Source organism: Kogia breviceps, chromosome 12, assembly GCF_026419965.1.
Source record: "Kogia breviceps isolate mKogBre1 chromosome 12, mKogBre1 haplotype 1, whole genome shotgun sequence".
Classification (NCBI taxonomy): domain Eukaryota; kingdom Metazoa; phylum Chordata; class Mammalia; order Artiodactyla; family Physeteridae; genus Kogia; species Kogia breviceps.
In genome coordinates, this window is record NC_081321.1 from 72733185 (window position 1) to 72754577 (window position 21393).

The following is a 21393-nucleotide window of genomic DNA, read 5'->3' on the forward strand; positions in this document are numbered from 1 at the left end:
TGCTATGGCTACTTGTAGAAACTGAGTTTTAAGTTAATAAAAACAGTATTATCTGATTGGACAAAGTAAACAGGCAACTTGGGTTTTTTTTTCTCTTTTGCATTTTGTTATTCTTAATTAATGATGCCCATATTATTATATATTGGAATATAAGTATAAAGGTTCAGTTTACATATCATAAATTGAGAAAAAATTCACCAAAGTTTTTTTTTTAAACTAGCCTCTCATCATTTATTGTTGAACAAAACTTATTTAGATATACTAGTTACTTAATGCAGAATGAAGACGGGTTAAATTTTTTAAAATGTAATAATAGCAGTAGTAGTAAACATCAATTGAATACTTTGTATGTGATCGGCATGGTGATAAGTGCTTTCCTTACATTATGTAACAATCTTCAGAGCATGTTTGTATAATGAGTATTATTATTATTATTGGCCACACTTTACCAATGAGAAAGTTGAGGGGTTGAGAACTTTGCTAATTTTTCAAAGAATCGCAAAGAGTGTTAGAGCCAGTTCTTAGTCTCTGTAATCTCAAAGCCCATTTAATAAACTACTATACCATTCTGACACAAACAAGGACATTAGAAACAGACCCAATAACAATTTAGAAAAATTAAAGGATGGATGCTCATTAAATTAGAAGTGGATATGCTTCATGAAAAATCCTTGTAAGTCATTACTTTTTTGTATATTCTTTTCATTCTTTCGTGTTTTTTTTTGTGTGGTACGCGGGCCTCTCACTGTTGTGGCCTCTCCCGTTGCGGAGCACAGGCTCCGGACGCGCAGGCTCAGTGGCCATGGCTCACGGGCCCAGCCGCTCCGCGACATGTGGGATCCTCCCGGACCGGGGCACGAACCCGCGTCCCCTGCATCGGCAGGCGGACTCTCAACCACTGCGCCACCAGGGAAGCCCCATTCTTTCATTCTTAAACTTTGTCTCACATTCCTTCTGCGCTGCTGCCTTAGAAATTAATGTGGTCATCTTTTCGGTGTTGACTCCCTCTTTTGTGGTTGTTATTGTTAGGAATGGTGTGTGCCATTGTCCTTTGCCTCACAATGAGACACCAGACTTGCATGGCAGGAATGCAGAGGCAGTGCCAGGAGGGGCAGCAGGAGGTGGTGGCAGCCCAGCATCACTTATGTTTGACTCCATTAGTGGTCAAGTTTACTTGTTCCCAGAATAATGAAGCTGTAATTGTGAACTTAACTACCAGGCTGGTACTTACTTCTTCTTCTTCACAGTTAAAAGAGTTGTTTATACTCCCAGCCTCCACCACTGTACCAGTTTTTCGTTTGGGGCACTCCATTCTCCCTTCTGACCCACAACACTTTGAAACTTCTTTGCCAAGGTCATAAATCATCATTTTGTTGCTAAATCAAATGACTATTTTACATTCTTTTTGTAGTTGACTTAGCACCATCATTAGTCACAACTGACCATTTCCAACTTCTTGAATATACTTTTCTGTTGTTTTCTTTAGCACCATAATTTCCTATCACCTTCCTGGACATTTTTCTGTTTTCCTGTGTCCATTTTATAATGTGTGGATTACATGACTGCAGTGGACATTTTTAGCCATTCAATCTGGCCACAGAGGTTGAATTAGGGATTCCACATGACCCAAATCAGGTCAAACAGAGCCAAGGAGATTCTTTCCTAGAACTTCTGTTGAAGCCATCAAGGAAGAATTATGTTCTTTCTACTGGGATTGCTGGTGGTGAGAATGATGTTCAGTACAGTGTTGCTAGAGGTCAGAAAAATGAGGCCATTACTGTGGAAGCAGATAAATACTAAGTCCTGATTAATTCATTTAAGTCCCGGATCCAGATGGGTCTGAAATCTTAAGTATACTTATGGATTTTTCCGTAACATGAGGCAATACATTTCCTCGATTATATGGGTGAGATACTGTGTCATTTGTAAGTGAAAGACTCTTTCATGATAAGATATTTCCCTCCCATCTACCCATCCATTCCCACTGAACTCTAGACTCCATAAATATAATTTTCTATTTGAAATCTCATTTTAGATGTCTCACAGGCCCCATACACTCAGCATGCTCACTTCTATCCACTTAGTATCCCAACCAGAAACTTGAGCATGATCTTTGACTCTTCCCTCTCCCTTAGCCACAGCCCCCCCCATATCCAAATCCATCACCCAGTCCTATTTACCTACTCCTAAATTGTTCTTTATTCCATCTAATTCTCCTCAGCTTCATGGCCCCAACATAGGGTACACCACTATCTCTTGCCTAAATTACTTTAAGTTTCCTAACTGATTTGCTTGCCTCCAGTCCATTTTTTGCCTTGCAGTCACGGTGATGTGTGTCCAAAGTGCAAATATAATTATAATCTTCTGTTTAAGACTTTATATGGCTCTCCTCTGCTCACAGAGTACTATGAACCCAAACACTTCCCCGTGGCTCACATCACGAGCTGGCCCCTGCTTACCTCTTCAGCCTCAGCCTCTGTTAGTCCCTCCACCCATGCCATCTTCTCACACACGGAACTACGCTTAACCCCAGAAGGGCCATGCTCTCTCTGGACTTGTGGAATGCCATGCTCTTTCCTTTGCTTTAGAACACTCTTCTCCACTGCTGTGCCTGGTGCAACTCTATGTACCCAGAGGAAAACTTCTATCAGACACTGCACTCCTCTAAGACAACTTCCAAGTCTGAGTTAAATGCCCTTATTTGTGCTCCTTGAGCTACTCAACCACATTCACCTACTGTAATTCTTAATTGCCTCTTTACGTCATCATTGCCAATTTATATGACTCAACCTGAAAGAAAACCACTCGAGAGCAAGGGTCTCAGTGCCTTCAGCAGCGCTGCTTCATAACTACTTGTGTGAATGAATGAATGAACAGTGAGTAAACAATCAGTCATGCCGTAGAATCAACAGAGATTGAGTTTTCCACTTATATAATTGTATAAGCCTCTCTCCAGTATATTCTAAGCAGCTTAGGCTGGAGCAAAAGTTAAAAAAATGGGGTCTTTGGATACAGGAATTTCAGATCTTACTTGAGACTTCTCTTCCCAAACTCATTTGATTGATGTTACACTTAAAATCAGGCAAAGGTTTATATCAGGGAAAATGAGGGCATGCCCTTAATTTTCCAAATCCATTTTCTTATTGAAACACAGACCTTTTCACCCCAGTTTACATATTCATTTTTAAGCTTAAAATAATAAAATTATACAACAGATAGGTTGATAGTTCATGAAGGAAATTATGCTGCTGTGTGATAACTGACTGAGTGCTTTACACAAAACATCACAGCTGAGAGGCTGCCCTGACAAGCCCAATGCCTCAAGCAAGAGATGCCTGAGGGCAGGAGGACACAAAGCAAGAGAAATAAAGGACACTCTGAAGAGACGCAGACACAGACACACAGACACACACACACAGACACACACACACACACACCCCCCCACACACACAGAGCCTGTTTCTAACCTATTACTTGTTGGTTACCAAGTATGAATTCAGATTTCAGTGATTTGGGTTTCTTGGCCCCTAAAGAAACAATCATTTGAATCTTAAAAACCTGTCAAGGAAATTTCCCATTCTTTACTCCTAATTTCTTATTAAGGAAAACAAAGCACCAAACATAAGGAACAGAAAATTCAGCAAAAAGTTGGCGAGATGCAAAAGTTCCCAACTGACTTCCTTGAATATACTTTTCCTCTCTTCTAATCTGATCATAGCAAAGATGTCAGAGCAATATTGCAAAATTCAAAACTGATCAGCTGATCAGATTCTGCTTCATACTCTTCAACATCTGCCCATTACCTTTGGGATAAAGCCCCTAATCCACAAAATGCCTCTCTTTCTCACCACATGCTTGTCCATGTAGACAGCCCTTCACTTCCTTGAAGACACCATGTTCTTCTCTGTCCCAGGCTTTTGCACATGCTCTTCTTTCTGCCTGAAACGCCTTGATACTCCTCTACTTCCTTAATTAAATATTACCCACCTATCTGTTCAAATCTCACTTTCTCAAAGAAGTCTTTTCTGAGTTATCAGTGGGTTAAGTCACTCTTACCTTTGACACCTCCTTTTGATGACCATATTGGAATTACTTATCACCCTTATCAAATTCCATGTTAGATTATAAACTCCATGAAGACAAAGACTGTGTCTGGTCATTTTCTTTGAAGCTCTGTTACTTCTCACAGTATCTAACAGCTACTGGTGGTTCATAAATGTTTGTTGAATGAATAAGTATTATTGGGGGGGGGGAAGAGATTAGATAATCTCTTTTGGTATGTATGTAATTCACAGATCAGGGAAGGTCTCTCAGTAAGGCTTTGTTGTCAGTTGCTTTGGTAGGAACCAGCTCTAATCAGGGCCAATTTCTTAAGCTGTGTTTCACAGCATCTTGTTTCATGGCTTATTAAAAATTTGCTTAAATTTTAATACATATATGGATATACTTAATCAGCTTTTCCTCCGTGTTACTAAATATCCTTCTGCTACCAAAATGTATGCATGGACAACTCTGAGATCATATAAAATGACTAATCCTGGATGCTAAAATTTTTTATAATTGTGGTCACTTAGCCCATCTGAGAGGTGTGCCAGTCCTCCTATATTTCATCAGCATTTTATACCACAATTAAAATCTTCCTGCGAATTTCCCACCCCATCATTCTCTGCAATATCTCTAGTTTTCTGATAGCATGTAGCTTCAAATAAGTTTCAGTGATCACTTGAAAACTAGCCTCACCAGAGCAGTCTAGACAAAATCTTGTTTCTGCAGGTAGATCAAGGTAGTAGCCCTTAGTCAACTATCTGCTGCCTCCTACATACCCTCTTTTCTTCTAGGAAAGAATCCAGTTTCTTAAGAAGTTACAGATCTGGTTGGATTAATTCCCAATTTCCAACCTAATTTTACACTTTCAATTTTTGAAAACTACTTACATAGTTTAAAAGGTGAATAGTTATATAACGTTTATAAAGAAAACCAGTTTATCTGTTATTTCCTACAGCTTAACTCTTTATTTTTTCTAAGATTTTCTTTTAAATTTATCCTCTAACTTCTCCTTTGAATTTTTTATTTCTACTCCTCAATTTTTAATTTTCAAGACTAGCTTTTTTCTCTGAATCTTTCCTACTGCTTCCTGCTCTTATAAAGCTATTTAATTTCTCTTCAATTATAATTTCTACAAAGAGTCTTTTCCTGTTCCTTTCACTGTCTGTTTCAGTTTTTCTTTTTTTTAATTGTTCATTTTGATTTCTGCCTTTCATGTTAGAGGATTTTCTCTCAAGTTTGGTGATTGTTGGCTGCCCATTTATCTTTTTTTTTTTTTTTTTTTTTTTTTTTTTGTGGTATGCGGGCCTCACTGTCGTGGCCTCTCCCGTTGCGGAGCACAGGCTCCGGACGCGCAGGCCCAGCGGCCATGGCTCACGGGCCCAGCCGCTCCGCGGCATGTGGGATCTTCCCAGACCGGGGCACGAACCCGTGTCCCCTGCATCGGCAGGCGGATTCTCAACCACTGTACCACCAGGGAAGCCCTGCCCATTTATCTTTAAAAGAGGCTAAAATGCTAATTGGATGTTCAGTGAATGAGAACAGGCTTGTCTACTTCTGGGCTTCACCATAGTGTTATCTGGCTGGGCTGTTTCATTGGACAACCAGTATTGAAGACTGTCAATAACTACAGATTCCTTTTCTCAGACTGGGCAGTTTTCCAGAGAGGAATTCTGTAATGTCCTGCCTGCAGTGAATGAGACTGACTACCAGCTACTCATTCATAACTAAATGAGTCAAGGAGGCCCACTGTTTATATATAGCCTTTTACTTTGCTCCCCTATATTTCTTGTGATGCCCTTGCCTTCATCTTTATATGGTGTCCCTCATTTTCAACTTCCTAGAAAATAAAATCTAATCTTCTACTGGGGTATACAGGGGAATTTCCTGACTGTGAGGGGCATGGGAGTGGATCTGGGGTTTGAACTACTATTGAAACAGATTTTTAAAAATAATTTCCCCTTTCAAGCCCCAGCTGTGCCTTACTCCACTTTAGGGTAACCGGTGTTTCCTGTTCCTGAGTTTTGCTGGGCTTCTGCATTGTGACTAGCTTGCTTCAGAGGTTCCCACCCTTCTGGATGAGGCTTCAGCTTTCTCTGGTCTTTTAAATCAGTCATTAAAAGACTGATTAAGCTTCTAAAACACAGTTATCACCTTTCTCCTGTATATTTTTTCCTTGTAGGTTTGTACCATTTTTGAAATCCTTTTTATGGTCATTTTAGTGTGATTTTAAGAGAAAAAACAGGAGTTTATGGTCAATCCACCATATTTAATCAGAACTTTGTAATTTCATTCTTTTTTATTTAGATATAATTGACATATACTATTATATTAGTTTCAAGTGTACAAACAATATTTGTTATTTGTATATACTGCAAAATGATCACCACAATAAGCCTAATTAATATCCATCACCATACATAGTTATAATTTTTTTTCCTTAGGATGAGACCCTTTAAGGTTTACTTTCTTAACAACTGTCACATGTACATTACAGCATTATTAACTCTGGTCACCATGCTGTACATCACATCCCCATGACTTATTTATTTTATAACTGGAAGTCTCTACCTTTTGACCATATTTACCCATTTGTAACTTGATTCTTTATGAGAGAATTTCTTAGACTTATACCAATAAATTTACTTCATTCTGGGTATACCAGCCTCCATTTGAAATATCATGATTCCAAAATGGCAATGAAAGTCAATCTTATAGTCATTTCCAAAATTTTCCTCTAAGTGATGATTTTCACAGGACCATCATAGCTTGTCCAGGTCAGGATATGCTTCTCAGTATCATGTCTAAATCACTTGGAAACTCAAAAACACACTTATAACTAATTTATGAGTAAAAGAGACAGTCTCAACAGAAATTTTAAAAAAAATTAAATGAAAATGAGGGGCTTCCCTGGTGGCTCAGTGGTTGAGAGTCCACCCGCCAATGCAGGGGATGCGGGTTCGTGCCCTGGTCCAGGAGGATCCCACATGCCGCAGAGCGGCTGGGTCCGTGAGCCATGGCCGCTGAGCCTGTGCATCCGGAGCCTGTGCTCCACAACGGGAGAGGCCACGGCGGTGAGAGGCCTGCGTACCACAAAAAAAAAAAAGAAAATGAGAGTACATATATTTTGTGGGATGCTGTTAAAATAGTGCTGAGAGGAACATTCATAGCACTAAATTCTTACAATGGAAAAAAAAATTTACAGGCTAATGATCTAAGCTCCCATCTCAGGAAACTGGGGAAAGCAAAAACACAGATAAGGGGAGACTACTGTACCCTATTTCCAAATAAGGTCCCATTCTGAGGTACGAGAGATTAGGTCTTCAGCATATAAATTTTGGAGAAATGCAGTTCAGTCCACAACAGGGGGGAACTTCAACTTGTTAAAGAACATGTATAAAAAACCTACAGCTATCATCATACTTAATCATGAAAAACTAAATGCCTTCCCTCTATGACTGGCAACAAAGCAAGGATGTTTACTCTCACCATTGCTTTTCAACCTATTATTGGAAATTCTATCCAGTGCCATAAGCTAATAAAAGGAAGTGATAGACATACAAATGAGAAGTAAACTGTCCCTTTTTATAGATGGTATGATGATCTACGTAAAAAAACACCAAAAACTAATAAATGAGTTCAGCAAGACTGTAGGGTATAATTATACTTCTGTATACTAACAATGAACACGTGGAAGCTGAAATTTAAAATACAATACCATTTACAGTTGCTCAAAAAAAAAGTGAAATACTTTGGTGTAAACTTAATATGACTTGTGTAGGATTTGTATGTTGAGATATACCATGTTTCCTGGATTGGAAGACTCAACATAATAAAGATGTCAGTTTATTACAGTTGCAATTTAATATAATTCTTATCAAGATCCCAGCATGATTTTTTATATATAGACAGGATTATTCTAAAATTAATATGATAAGGGAAAGAACTAGAATAGCTAAATCAATTTTGAAAAGGAAGAATAAAACGGGAAGACTCACTCTTCCCTTTTCTTCTGTGAAAAACCATGTGGAAAGATGAAAAAACAAACTATAAACTGGCAGAAAATATTTGCAAACCACATATCTGACACAGCACTCGTACCCAGAATGTATAAAGAACTCTCAAACTCAACAATAAAAAACCAAACAGTCCAAGTAGAAAATAGGCTAAATACATGAAGAAACACTTCAACAAAGGAGATATATAGATGGCAAGTAAGCACACAAAAATGTTCACCATATCACTAATCATCATGGTAATGAAAATTAAGAACATGATCAGATACCATTACACATTTATGGAAACAGCTAAAATTAAAAATAGTGACAAAACCAACTGCTGGTGGGGATGCAGAGAAACCAAATCTCTAATACATTGCTGATAGCAATACAAAATGTTACAATCACTCTGGAAATTGGTTTAGCAGTTTCCATTTAAAAAACTAAACATATGCTAATGATATGGCTCAGCAATTGCACTGCTGAGCATTATATCCCAGAGAAATGAAAACTTAATGTTCACACAAAAACCTCTATGCAGTTGTTGATAGTAGCTTTATTTGCAATAGCCAAAAACTGGAAATAGCCAACATGTCCTATAGTTGACGATTGGCTAAACAAACTGTGGTATATTCATACCATGGATTAGTACTCAGCAGTAAAAAGGAAAAAATTCTTGATACGTGCAACAACTCGGATGGATCTCAAGGATGTTATACCAAATGATAAAAAACAATCTCAAAAATGCATGTACTATATGATTCCACATATATAACATTCTTAAAATGATATAAAGATGATGATTAAATTAGTGGTTTCTAGGGGTTAGGGATGAGGAAGAAGGTAAGTATGATTCTAAAGGAGTAATATATGTGAGATATTTATGGGATAAAATAGTTTTGTATTTTGATTTCAGTGGTGGTTAAATGAATCCAATATGCAATTACAACAAACAAACAAAATGCTGTATACATGTTGTACCAATATCAATGGTTTTGATATTGTATTATAGTTATGTAAGGTGTAACCATGAAAAACTGGGTAAAAGATATCTGGCTTCTCTCTCTACTATCTTTGTAGCTTCATGTGAATTGATAATTATTTCAAAATAAAATGTTAAAAGTAATATATAAAACCTGGGGAGGGGATACGATGAGCACATTGGTAAAATAAAACTTTTAATAAATTAATAATTATTAATGCAGAGTGATGAATATGGGACATTTTTATAATTATTCTGATTTTGTGTATACTGGGAATTCTTCTTTTTTTTTTTTTTTTGCCATACGCGGGCCTCTCACTATTGTGGCCTCTCCCATTGCAGAGCACAGGCTCCGGACACGCAGTCTCAGTGGCCATGGCTCACTGACCCAGCCGCTCCGCGGCATGTGGGATCTTCCCAGACCGGGGCACAAACCCATGTCCCTTGCATTGGCAAGCAGACTCTCAACCACTGCGCCACCAGGGAAGCCCCTGGGAATTCTTTATAATGAAAAGTTAGAAAACAAAACCAGGGACTATGTCATATTTATTTGTGTATCTCCAGTGTTCAGCATAATGGTAGATGCTTAAAAATATTTACTGAATAACAAACTTCAAGAAAGTCAACCTTTCAGTCTTGCTTTCCTCCTTTACAAAATGAACCACATAGTATTTACCTCTCAGGGTCATTGTGTGGGTAAAAAGACAATAAATATGAGCATTTTGCACATAAAAGTAATGAAAAAAATCATCAGTGAGTTGTGGGGCCACTTCAGGCAACCTAATCTACATGTATTTGGAGTCTCTGAAGGATAGGAGAGAGAAGAAAAGAGAAAAATATTTGAGAATATAATGGCCTAAATTGTCTAAATTTAATGAAAACTATCAACCCACAGTTCAAAGAAGCCCAAATAAACCTGATGGCAAGAAACATGAAGAAAACTACACCAGGGTGCATAATAGTCAAATATCTCAAAACCAGTGTTAAAGATCAAATTATAAAAGCAGCCAGAAAAAAAGTGACAGGTACATACAGAGGAACAAAAATAAGACTGATCGCATTGTTAGAAACAATGCAAGCAATAAGGCAAGATGAAATAGATAAAATGGATACACTTATAACTGAAAGTTTAGAAAATAAACTTAAAGTTTAGCAAATATAACATAATCCAGTAATATATGAAGAAAAAATACAATATGAGCAAGTGGGATTTCTCTCAGCAATGCAGTGTGGGTTCAACATACGAAAACTAGTCAATGTAATTCACCTATTAACAGGTTATAAAGAAAAAAATGATATAGTTGTCTGCATAGATACAGAAAAAGCATGTGACAAAATTCAAAAGCTCTTAGTAAACCAGAAAGCTAGAAAGCTCTTAGTAAAAAAGGAATAGAATAATAGAAAATCCTCAATATGATAAAGAACATCTATGAGAAGCCCACAACTAGCACCATACTTAATAATGAAACACTGAATATTTCCCTTGACTGGGAAGAGCCAAACGTGTCCCCTCTCTGCACTTTTTTTCTACATTGCACTGGAAGACCTAGCCAGGAGAATAAACCCTTTCCCCTGCAAAAAAACCCATACAAATTGGAATAGAAGAATAAAACTGACTTTATTTGCTGTAGGCATGTTTATGTAGAAAATCCTAAGGATTCTACAAAAAAGCAAGAAAAATTTATAAGTGAATTTAGCAAGATTGCAGATTCAAAGCAATTATACAAAATCAATTTTGTTTCTATATATTGGCAAGGCATAACTAGAAGATGACATTTGAAAAACAGTACCAGTTAAAATAGGGGCTTCCTTGGTGGTCCAGTGGTTAAGACTCTGCACTCCCAATGCAGGGGGCACAGTTTTGACCCCTGGTCAGGGAACTAAGATCCCACATGCTGCATGGCACAGCAAAAAAGAAAAATTAATAAATAAATAATAAAATAAAAATTTGTCTTAAAAAAAATACCAGTTTAAATAGCATAAAATATGAGATACTTAGAGACAGATTTAACAAAATATGTTCAAATTTTATAAACTAAAACTATAAAACATTGCTGAAATTAATTAAAGAAGATATAAATACATGAGAGATACTGAGTTTTTTAGAAGGGGTTTTAGTATTAAGACTTCAAATTTTTCCCATTATGACCTATAGAATCAATGCTATTCCAGTCAAAAACCCATCAGGATTTTTTTGGAGAATTTAACTAAGTTATTCTTAAATCCACATGGAAATGCTACATACATAGACTAGCCAAGGTGATTCATGATAAAAAGAGGATTTTTGATAAAAAGAAAATTGAAAACTTATGCTACTTGATTTCATGGCTTACCATGAAACTTTAGTAATCAAAACAGTGTGGTACTGGCATTAGGATCAATGTATAGATCAATGGAATAGAAGGGAGAGCAGGAATTTCAACAAAGAAGCTAGAGTAATTCAATGGGCAAAGGATAGTCTTTTCAACAAATAGTGCTGGAATAACTGGGTATCTTATACAAATAAGAACTTTGGCCCTTATCTTATATCATATACACAGATTATCCTGAAAGGATTGTAGGCCTAAACATAGGAATTAAAACCAAAAAATTCTGGAAGAAAGGAGGAGAAAATCTTTGTGGCCTTAGGTTAAGCAAAAAAAATTTTTAGTTATATCACGAAATGCATGAACCATGGGGGAAAAACATGGTTAAATTGGACTTCATTAAAATTAAAACTTTGGCTTTTCTAAAGACACTATTTAAAATATATGTGAAATATATAGCTGGAAAACATTTGTATCATGATTATAAAAAAGCACAATTATAACTCAATAATTAGAAGATAAAAGTCTGAAAAAAATACACAAAGATTTTTAACAGACATTTCACAGAAAAATATATATAAGTGACTAATAAGCACAGAAAAAATGTTCAACATCATTAGTCATCAGGAAAATGAAAATTAAAACCACAATGAATGCCACTCTACATCTACTACAGTGGCTAAAATTAAAAGACTAACAATATTAAATGTTGACAAGGATATGGAACAACTGGAATGCCCATGTATTCGTGGAGGGAATGCAGAATGGTACAGTCACTTGGGAAAAAGCAATCCTACTCCTATATATTGATCTAAGAGAGGTAAAAACATAAGTGCACATATTAGCTGTATTCATATTAGCTGAAAATTGGAGACAATTCAAATGCCCAACAACTAGTGAATGGATAAACAAATTGTGATATAGCCATACTTTGGAATAACTATTAAACCATAACTAGCAACAATATACTGATGCATGCAATAATGTGGATGAAAAGGCATTATACTCAATTAAAGAAGCCACACATAAACACTACATGATATATATTTCCATTTACTTGAAATTCTAGATAACAAAAACTACCAAAAAAAAAAGAGAATCAGTGGTGTCCAAGGGCTGGGGGTTGAGAGATAGGATATACTGCAAAGAGGCATGAGGAAGCTTTTTCAGGAGATGGGAATGCTCTGTACCATGATGGTCACTGTGGTCCCATGACTGTATATAATTTTAAAATTCATCAAATTGTACAACAAGAATTGACAAATTTTACTGCATTTAAATTATTCTTAAATTACAAATATATTTAAACTATATCATAATCAAGGTATAATGTAAATACACACACATATAATTTATATTTATACATCTGGTGGCAGAGGTAGGGTGGATAAAATTGAAAAAAGACTAAAGGATCAACTATACTTCAATTAAAAAAATAAATTAAAACAGACAAATATCCACTGAAAAAGAGAAAAAGAAAAAAAGACTAAAGGTAGAGAAGACATTAAGAAGTCAAGGTGATCCTGGTAATCCTGAAGAAAGGCAGTTGTAGAGGGAATGGGAATGAAGAACATGAAATACATGTTAGAGATGTTTCAGAATTAGGACTATTCCACAGAACTTGCTAGCTCCTTTTCTTTCTCTTTTTTTCTTCTCGTATAAATAAGAAATCCCTCACCTTAGTCTCAGGCACATTTGATCACGTTTGGTGGTACCAGTCACAAGGAATGTATGGGGAAGAAGGAGATTGGGGTATCCATGAGCCTAGCATAGCCATTCTCAGCTGAAAGTGGGAGATTAAGATTGGACAAAATAACCCATGTGCTTTTTTTCACTTTACGTCCACTTTCCCAATTCCCCACCCCAGGAAATTGTGAAACAGTTTTTTGGAGAGAGATTGATTTGAAAACCTCCATACATAATTCTGATTCAGTCTCACTTTCTAACAACTTCAGTTTCCCTCTCCAGAACTTGAGTTGAGAACCATTGATTTAAAATCTGATAAGACATGCCCAGGGAAGAGAGTAAGATCAGCTTTTAGATATCCTGAGTTTGCAGAGGCTGCAGAGACTTCTAGAGGGCATGTGTGACAAGAAATTGAGATTGAGATATGAAGTTAAGGAAACTGGTTAGAGCTGAGGATGTTACATTGAAAATTTTCAGTACGGGGATGGTATTTTATTAATTAATTAATTTATTTATTTTTCACTGTGTTGGGTCTTCGTTTCTGTGCAAGGGCTTTCTCTAGTTGTGGCGAGCGGGAGCCACTCTTCATCGCGGTGCACGGGCCTCTCACTGTCGCGGCCTCTCTTGTTGCGGAGCACAGGTTCCAGACACGCAGGCTCAGTAGTTGTGGCTCACGGGCCTAGTTGCTCCACGGCATGTGGGATCTTCCCAGAACAGGGCTCGAACCCGTGTCCCCTGCATTAGCAGGCAGATTCTCAACCCCTGCGCCACCAGGAAAGCCCAGGGGGATGGCATTTTAAACCATAGAAGTTGAAGAAATCCTCAAAGAGAGAGAGAAAAAAATAGATCTGAGGATTGAATTCAATAAATTAACCACAAACAAAGGGCAAGAGGAAAACGAAGAGTCAGCAAAAGAAACAATGTAATAGTGATAAGAGAAGTAGGGGAGACTCAGAAAAGTGTGATAACATATTTAGTCAAAGATTGGAGCAGGGCTTCCCTGGTGGCGCAGTGGTTGAGAGTCTGCCTATCCATGCAGGGGACACGGGTTCGTGCCCCGATCTGGGAAGATCCCACGTGCCGCAGAGCAGCTGGGCTCGTGAGCCATGGCCGCTGAGCCTGCGCATCCGGAGCCTGTGCTCTGCAACGGGAGGGGCCACAACAGTTAGAGGCCCGCGTACGGCAGAAAAAAAAAAAAAAAAAGATTGGAGCAAAAATATAAGCCAGAGAGGGTAAGAGTCACTTGTACTTACGTGATTTACCTGAAAAAAGAATTCCTCTAACAATCTGTCTTCTATGTTAAAGATGAAGGTGAAAGATCTTTGGAGGCTTTTGAAGACTACATATATTATCTGGATAGAGTTAAGTGTGTAATGGAGAAGAATTATGGCATTTTAAAAGATTTATACTGAGATATTTATGCACTCAGTCTCATGTATGTAATTCATTTGCCAGAACATGACTGATCACTTTGCTTTCAAAGAGAGAAAGAGTAAAACCCTGACAGTTACATGTTCAGATGTCTCAATTTCAACTTCATTTTAATTGTAAAATGCTGTTATGTCATTTCTAAACCAGTTTATAAAGAATTACTTTGACATAATTATATAATGGCTTCTATCAATCATCTCTTGCAATTTTTCAATCCCAGACTTAACTTAAAGCACATTCAGTAGCCTGTGCATCTAAATTGCCTTAAATAAAAGCCATGCTATCAAAAGTAAAGAAACTAGAAAACTTTTTAATCGTGTGTATACATGTAGATTCCAAAGAGTTCCAATCATAATTCTTAGTCAAACGTATCAGCCTCAAATGATCTACATGGAGACAGTGAAAGCAGTAGTAAGTCAGTTCTGTCCAAGAAAGTTTAACATCTATACAATGCCAGACACCCTACTTGATTTAAAAAGAAAGAAGGACATAGTCTCTTTTTTCAAGTAGTTCACAAACTACGTGAGGAAAACAAACAGCTCCTCATCAGCTTCATCACTTGAAAGTTATTTATATGTTTTTATACTTATTTAGTTTTGTGAATTTCAAGCAATAAATATGTAATTTAAAATTTTTCAGTACCTCTAATTTAAGATGGCAAAAATTGAAAGAAACAACAACCACAAAAAAAGAAAAATGCACTGGCAAGAACAAAAATAAGTATAGAGGAAATGTCGATAAACTTTCAAATTCTGTTTTTTATAAGTTGGTATCATTTATACTTCTGAACATAATAAGGCTTAAAACTGTACTAAGAATTTTGGGGTAGACTATTTTTCTTGAGATATTTTTCTATACCACATCAAGTAAAAATGCCTTTAATACATGGCCTTAGTTAGACATTTTCATTTTTTAAAAAATAAGTATTTATATGCTGTGTTCTTATTGAACATTGATCTCTTTGAAGTTATTCCTCATCATTTTATCTCCAACACTGAACATAGTGGGCCCTCAACAAATGTTTTTGAATTGAGATAAAGAGGGTTAAATTTTCAAATATTTTATTGTCTACTGTTGGTCATAAGGGGGAACCAATAAAATATGGAGATATAGTGTATCTTAAGACATCATCATGACTGGAAAACCAGACCAAACACTGTTGGTTTTGGAATAAGATCATCGTTTTTTGCACAGCAAAGCATCAGATTTATGTTGCAATTCAATTTCCAGTGCTTATAATAAATTGCTTTCACTTCTGGTAGGCAACTGGGAAAAAAGAAGCATTCAGAAGTATACTATTCACTCCAATGTTAAGGAAAAGCCTATTACTTCAAGTCAATAGCTACAGGAATTCTATTCAGCATATTTATCTATACCACAATCTTCAGCATTTCTAGAGATCGTCAACCCACTTACCTTTACAGGTAGTTTAGACACACTGATGGCCAAACCTGGAAGAGATGGGAGGGTTTCTATTTTGTCTGGTGTAATAATCAGTGTGATCCAGAGAAACAGAACCAATACGATGTGGGTGTAGATAGATGGATAATAAATAGGTATTTTAAGGAATTGGCTCATGTGATTGTAGGGGTTGGCAATTCTGAAATCTATAGGCAGGCCAGGAGTCTGGAGACTGAGGCAAGAGTTGATGATGCAATCTTGAGTCCAAGGGCACTCTATAGGCAGAACTCTCTCTTCCTTGGGCAACCTCAGTCTTTTTTTCTAAGACTTTCAACTGATTAAATGAGGCCCAACCCACATTATGGAGGGTAATCTGCTTTAGTCAAAGTCTACTGATTTAGATATTAATTTCATCTAAGAAATACCTTCACAGCAACATCTAGCCTGATGTTTAACAAAAACTCATTACCATGACTACCAAGTCAACACATAAAATTAACCAACTCACCTGCCATGCTTAGAAGAATTACAGATTAGCATCAATTGATCTGGCTTTCAGTTCAAGTGCTTTTATGCCACATTAAGTGGCCAGGAAGCTGCTGTGCTATTTTATACCACAAAAAGTGTCCCCAGGGGAGTGATGCAGAAGTCTCAAGCAGTAGTCTTTGTTGTGGTATCTAGATTTATTTAGCTTATTAAATGTGTTATTGTAAAAAGTTCTTGATAGCTTAAGGCATCCAAAAAGTAGCACATTTATAGAAAATGCAACATCATTATTGGAGCTGAGCCTCCGTCCTCCCTACTCCCCCACTTCACATGATGGATAATTTGGAACTCACTCATGTATATGTTTTGTCTAAATTTTGAGATTTATAATGTTTTATAATCAACCTGCAAAACGAGTCCTAATTTCACATGAGCTGAATGAGGACTAAAAATCAAGCAACAAATATTAGGATTATCCTTCCATTACACTCCCTTTGAAAAATGACTCCTTGATGCCATATGAAGGATTATCTAAGCTTTAATACTGAGCAGAGATTTAAAAGGATTAACATGAACCACCTTCCAGTAAACACACAGAATGCATTTTAACATCTAGTATTTCATCTTTATTTGAGTAGTTTCAAATTGTGATGTTCTGGTCACGTAGAAAGACTGGCTGGTATTGTCCCTTAGTATTCCTGCTAAGTTATTCACAATCCCTCACTGACCTTTTTGCAGCAAGTTTTTCAGATCTTTTGTTTTGGCTGCTGTTTTCTGTCTTACTGACCGTTAGTTAGTCAGATTTATTGTGCTCTGTGCAGGGGTTCCCATGTCATTATTACTAATGCTTCTTCCTTTAGCAACCAGTGTTTATAACTTCACCATTTAGTTGCTTTGCCCAACTCTTTGAATTCCTAGGACTTACACCTCACTGGAATAGCACTTCTTATTGCCAAGGTACTTTTGTAAACCACTTGACTCTATTTTCATGTATAACTATTTTTAGAGCAAACAGTGGAATTGAACAGACCTGTTCTTTGACTGTTTATTTTTGCCTAGACATTTATTTGGAAGATGTTCATTCTCTTTGGGCTTCCACAGATGACCCACTTGTTCATTCAACATCTTCTAGTGCACCAAATATGGACACGACCAGTCTGCTCACAGATGCAATAAAAGTTAACACTGTCTTATCATGAAAATAGCTGCAACGTAGGTCTGTTAATATGTGACCTGCTTTTAGTTTTCTCTAACTATGTGAAATACTATCCTTGCCCTCCAATAAAAAGGTGCTTCTCATTATAACTTTCAAATGGGTGGTGATAATAGGCACAGACAAATATTAGATGGCTTTGTAACCTTTTTAAAAAAAAGCTGTAATGACTGATAGTGAGGATTATGCCATGGTACAGCTGGAATAGAATGTTACTGAGATAGCAAGATCAGAGGGGTGTTGAAAACCTGCTTGCTCCAATTCATCTCCCCGTTGATTTGTCTTAGTGATTAAAGCACCTAGATTCATATAACATTGTGGCTATCTTAAAAATACACATTTAGAAACTAGAATGGGATAATGTTATCATCCATGAATACATTAACTTTTATGCCATGACTTCATGAAGCATTTCATGATGCCTCTAGGTGAAATATCACTTATTGCTTAAAACTGTTTGAATTGCCTACTTCAATCATTTTATGGAACTTATTACATAATTTAAGGTTTTGTTATTTATCTGTATTATGTCTGTCTTATGCAGTTTGACTGTAAGGTCCTTTAGGGTGAAGTGAGTGTGTGAAGTTTTCTTTAATTTTTCCTCAGTAGATAGCAAAGACTGTGTATGTTGTGGTTGCTTTAAAAACTGCTGAATAGGGCTTCCCTGGTGGCGCAGTGCTTGAGAGTCCGCCTGCCGATTAAGGGGATTACGGGTTCATGCCCCGGTCCAGGAAGATCCCACATACTGTGGAGCGGCTGGGCCTGTGAGCCATGGCCGCTGAGCCTGTGCATCCGGAGCCTGTGCTCTGCCACGGGAGAGGCCACAACAGTGAGAGGCCCGCGTTCCACAAAAACAAAACAAAACAAAAAACCTGCTGAATAAATGGAAATAGAAATGACTGTATTAAAATTGATTAGCCTATCAGTTTAGCTAGGGAAGGTATGGAAGATAAGCATAATATGATGGTGAAGAAAGATATAGGTTGCTGCTACAAAAGTTAGTTTCCAAGCAAAGTGATAATTGCTTGAGGTAGAACTTCCAGAATGACAGGGAAAACCTTGGCAAATCTCCGTAAGAACAAAGAAAATACTAGCAAAAATTATCTAACACAACCATTTCAGAATCCTAGAAATTAACCAAAGGCATAGTTCAATGTATAAAATGTTTATTTAAGAAAAGCTACTGGGCAAAGAAAATGAAAATACCATCTTAAAAGATATATGCACCCCCATGTTCATTGCAGCATTATTTACAATAGCCAAGATATGGAAACAACCTAAGTGTCCATTGATGGATGAATAGATAAAAAAATATATAGCATAGGGCTTTCCTGGTGGCGCAGTGGTTGAGAGTCTGCCTGCCGATGCAGGGGACACGGGTTCGTGCCCCAGTCCGGGAAGATCCCACGTGCCATGGAGCGGCTGGGCCCGTGAGCCATGACCACTGAGCCTACATGTCTGGAGCCTGTGCTCCGCAATGGGAGAGGCCACAACAGGGAGAGGCCTGCGTACCGCAAAAAAAAAAAAAAAAAAATCACAAAAAAATATGGCATATATGTGTGTATTTCAGCCTTTAAAGAAAGAAATACTGCCATTTGTGACAACATAAATAGATTTTGAGAGAATCATGATAAGTGAAATAAGTCAGACAGAGAAAGACAAATATCATATGATCTCAGTTATATGTGGAACCTAAAAAACCAAAAAAAAAAAAAAAAAATGGAAAAAATCCCCAAGCTTATAGACACATAGAACAGATTGGTGGTTGCCGGCAGTGGGTGGGGGTGTGTGTGGGGGGGGTAGGGTGGTGTGTGAAATGGGTGAAGGGGGTCAAAAGGTACAAACTTTCAGTTATAAAAAATAAATAAGTCCTGGAGATGTAATGTACAGCATGGTGACCATAGTTAATAACACTATATTTGAAAGTTGCTGAGAGTAGGTCTTTAAAGTTTTTATCACAGAAAAGAGATTTTTGTAACTATGTATGGTGACAGACGTTAACTAGACTTACTGTGGTGATCATTTCTCAATATATACAAATATCTAATCATTGTGTCATACACCTGAAACTAATATAATATGTCAATTTTACCTCAATAAAAATTTTTTTGAAAGACTCATGGAGCTGAATATAAAATATCTCTGCATTTCATTGCATATATATAGTATGTATATGCATACATACTATATATATAGTGTTAATATAAAGAGAAGCTACTGAACTTTAGTAACAAATGCAGGATCTGTATCATTTTGTTTTGAAGATACTCTTATCCCTCCCCCTCCTTCCATAACATGGCAGCGGCAGCAACTACCAGCCTCACAGCCACTGAGGGGACTGAATTGTTTTGGAGCTCTGCAAAAACCACATTCCCCAGAGTGTTGTTACTATTTGACCAGACTTGGAGCTTTCTGAAAAAGTCCCATTCTCAGGACCTTGTTGCTATTTAACCTGACTTGGAGTTCAGCTTGGTAGAAAAACACTACATTCAGGTCATTATTAAAAAACAAGTACAGTTAGCTGCAGTAGTTAATAGTACAGCTGTCTAAGGCAGAAACATTTGGGACAGTTGGGACAAATAAGAAGCTGGCCAAAAGATTTGAGAGGAAGATCTAGGGAATGACCCAACCTTAAAGGGTTTGAAAAGCCCCAAGTATTCCTAAGGATCTGTAGGTCCATGCGCATGTGTGCATATGCACAGAAAAACTGGAGAAAGACCCATTTACTTATTCATATCTGGCTGACCTTGGAGCCCTTTGCAAGCAGGAATGAAGGCTAATGAAGACGCATAAACTGCCTGCACTTTGAAGCATGCTTCAGTATGCATGTAGATCCCCTTGGAAAGGGCAGAAGATTTGTTGGCTGAAGGAAAACTTCTGACAAACCACTGACTGACCACTAAGCTATGCTGACCCAGGATTGAACCCTACAAATCCAGGCTTAACAAAATAAATAAATAGATAAAAAGCAAAGATTTCAGTGGCCACACACTGCAGGGAATACTCTACAGAAATAACCATGGAAAGTCATTAAACAAACAGCAGCAGCAGCAACAACAATTAAACAGTAAAAACAAAATCGTTGAGGGTAGTGTCTGATTCCAGAGCTGCTACAATATACAGTTGATCCTTATTATTCTCAGATTCCATATTTGTGAATTTACCTACTCACTAAAATTTATTTGTAACACCAAAATAAGTATTCATGTTGATTGCTTTTACAGTCATTCACATGAATGTGAGTGCACAGAGTAGCAAAAATGTAGTCACTCAACATGCATGTTCCCAGGTGAAGTCAAACAAGGTGGCCCTCTGCCTTCTTGTTTTAGCTCTCATCAGAGGTGACCAAAGGATAAAGACAGTAGTGGGGCAGCCTCAGGCAAGTTATTAACATTCCTAAACCTCATTTCCTCTTTTGTGAAATAAAATAGTCTACCAAGATGAGTTGCTTTCAGGATTTAAGATTATAATCTATGTGATATATATGTGTAATAGTTTCATATTCATTAATGCAGTGTTTGCAGTGGCCTTATAGAGCATAACTACCATGAATAGAAAGAATCAACTGTATCATCTAAATTTCCCAGTTTTCAAAAAAAAAATTACAAGACATGCAAATAAACAGGAAAGCTTAGCCAATACACAGAAAAATAAAAGTAGTCAGTAGAAATTGTCCTTGAGGCAACCTAAATGTTGCACTACAGGAAACCATGTTTTAAGAATTAAAGAAAAGTATGATAACTATATCTCACCAAATAGAGAAAATCAATAGAGACAGAAATTATAGGAAAAAAGACAAATAGATATTATGGAGTTTAAAAATATGATAACTGAAATAAAAATTAA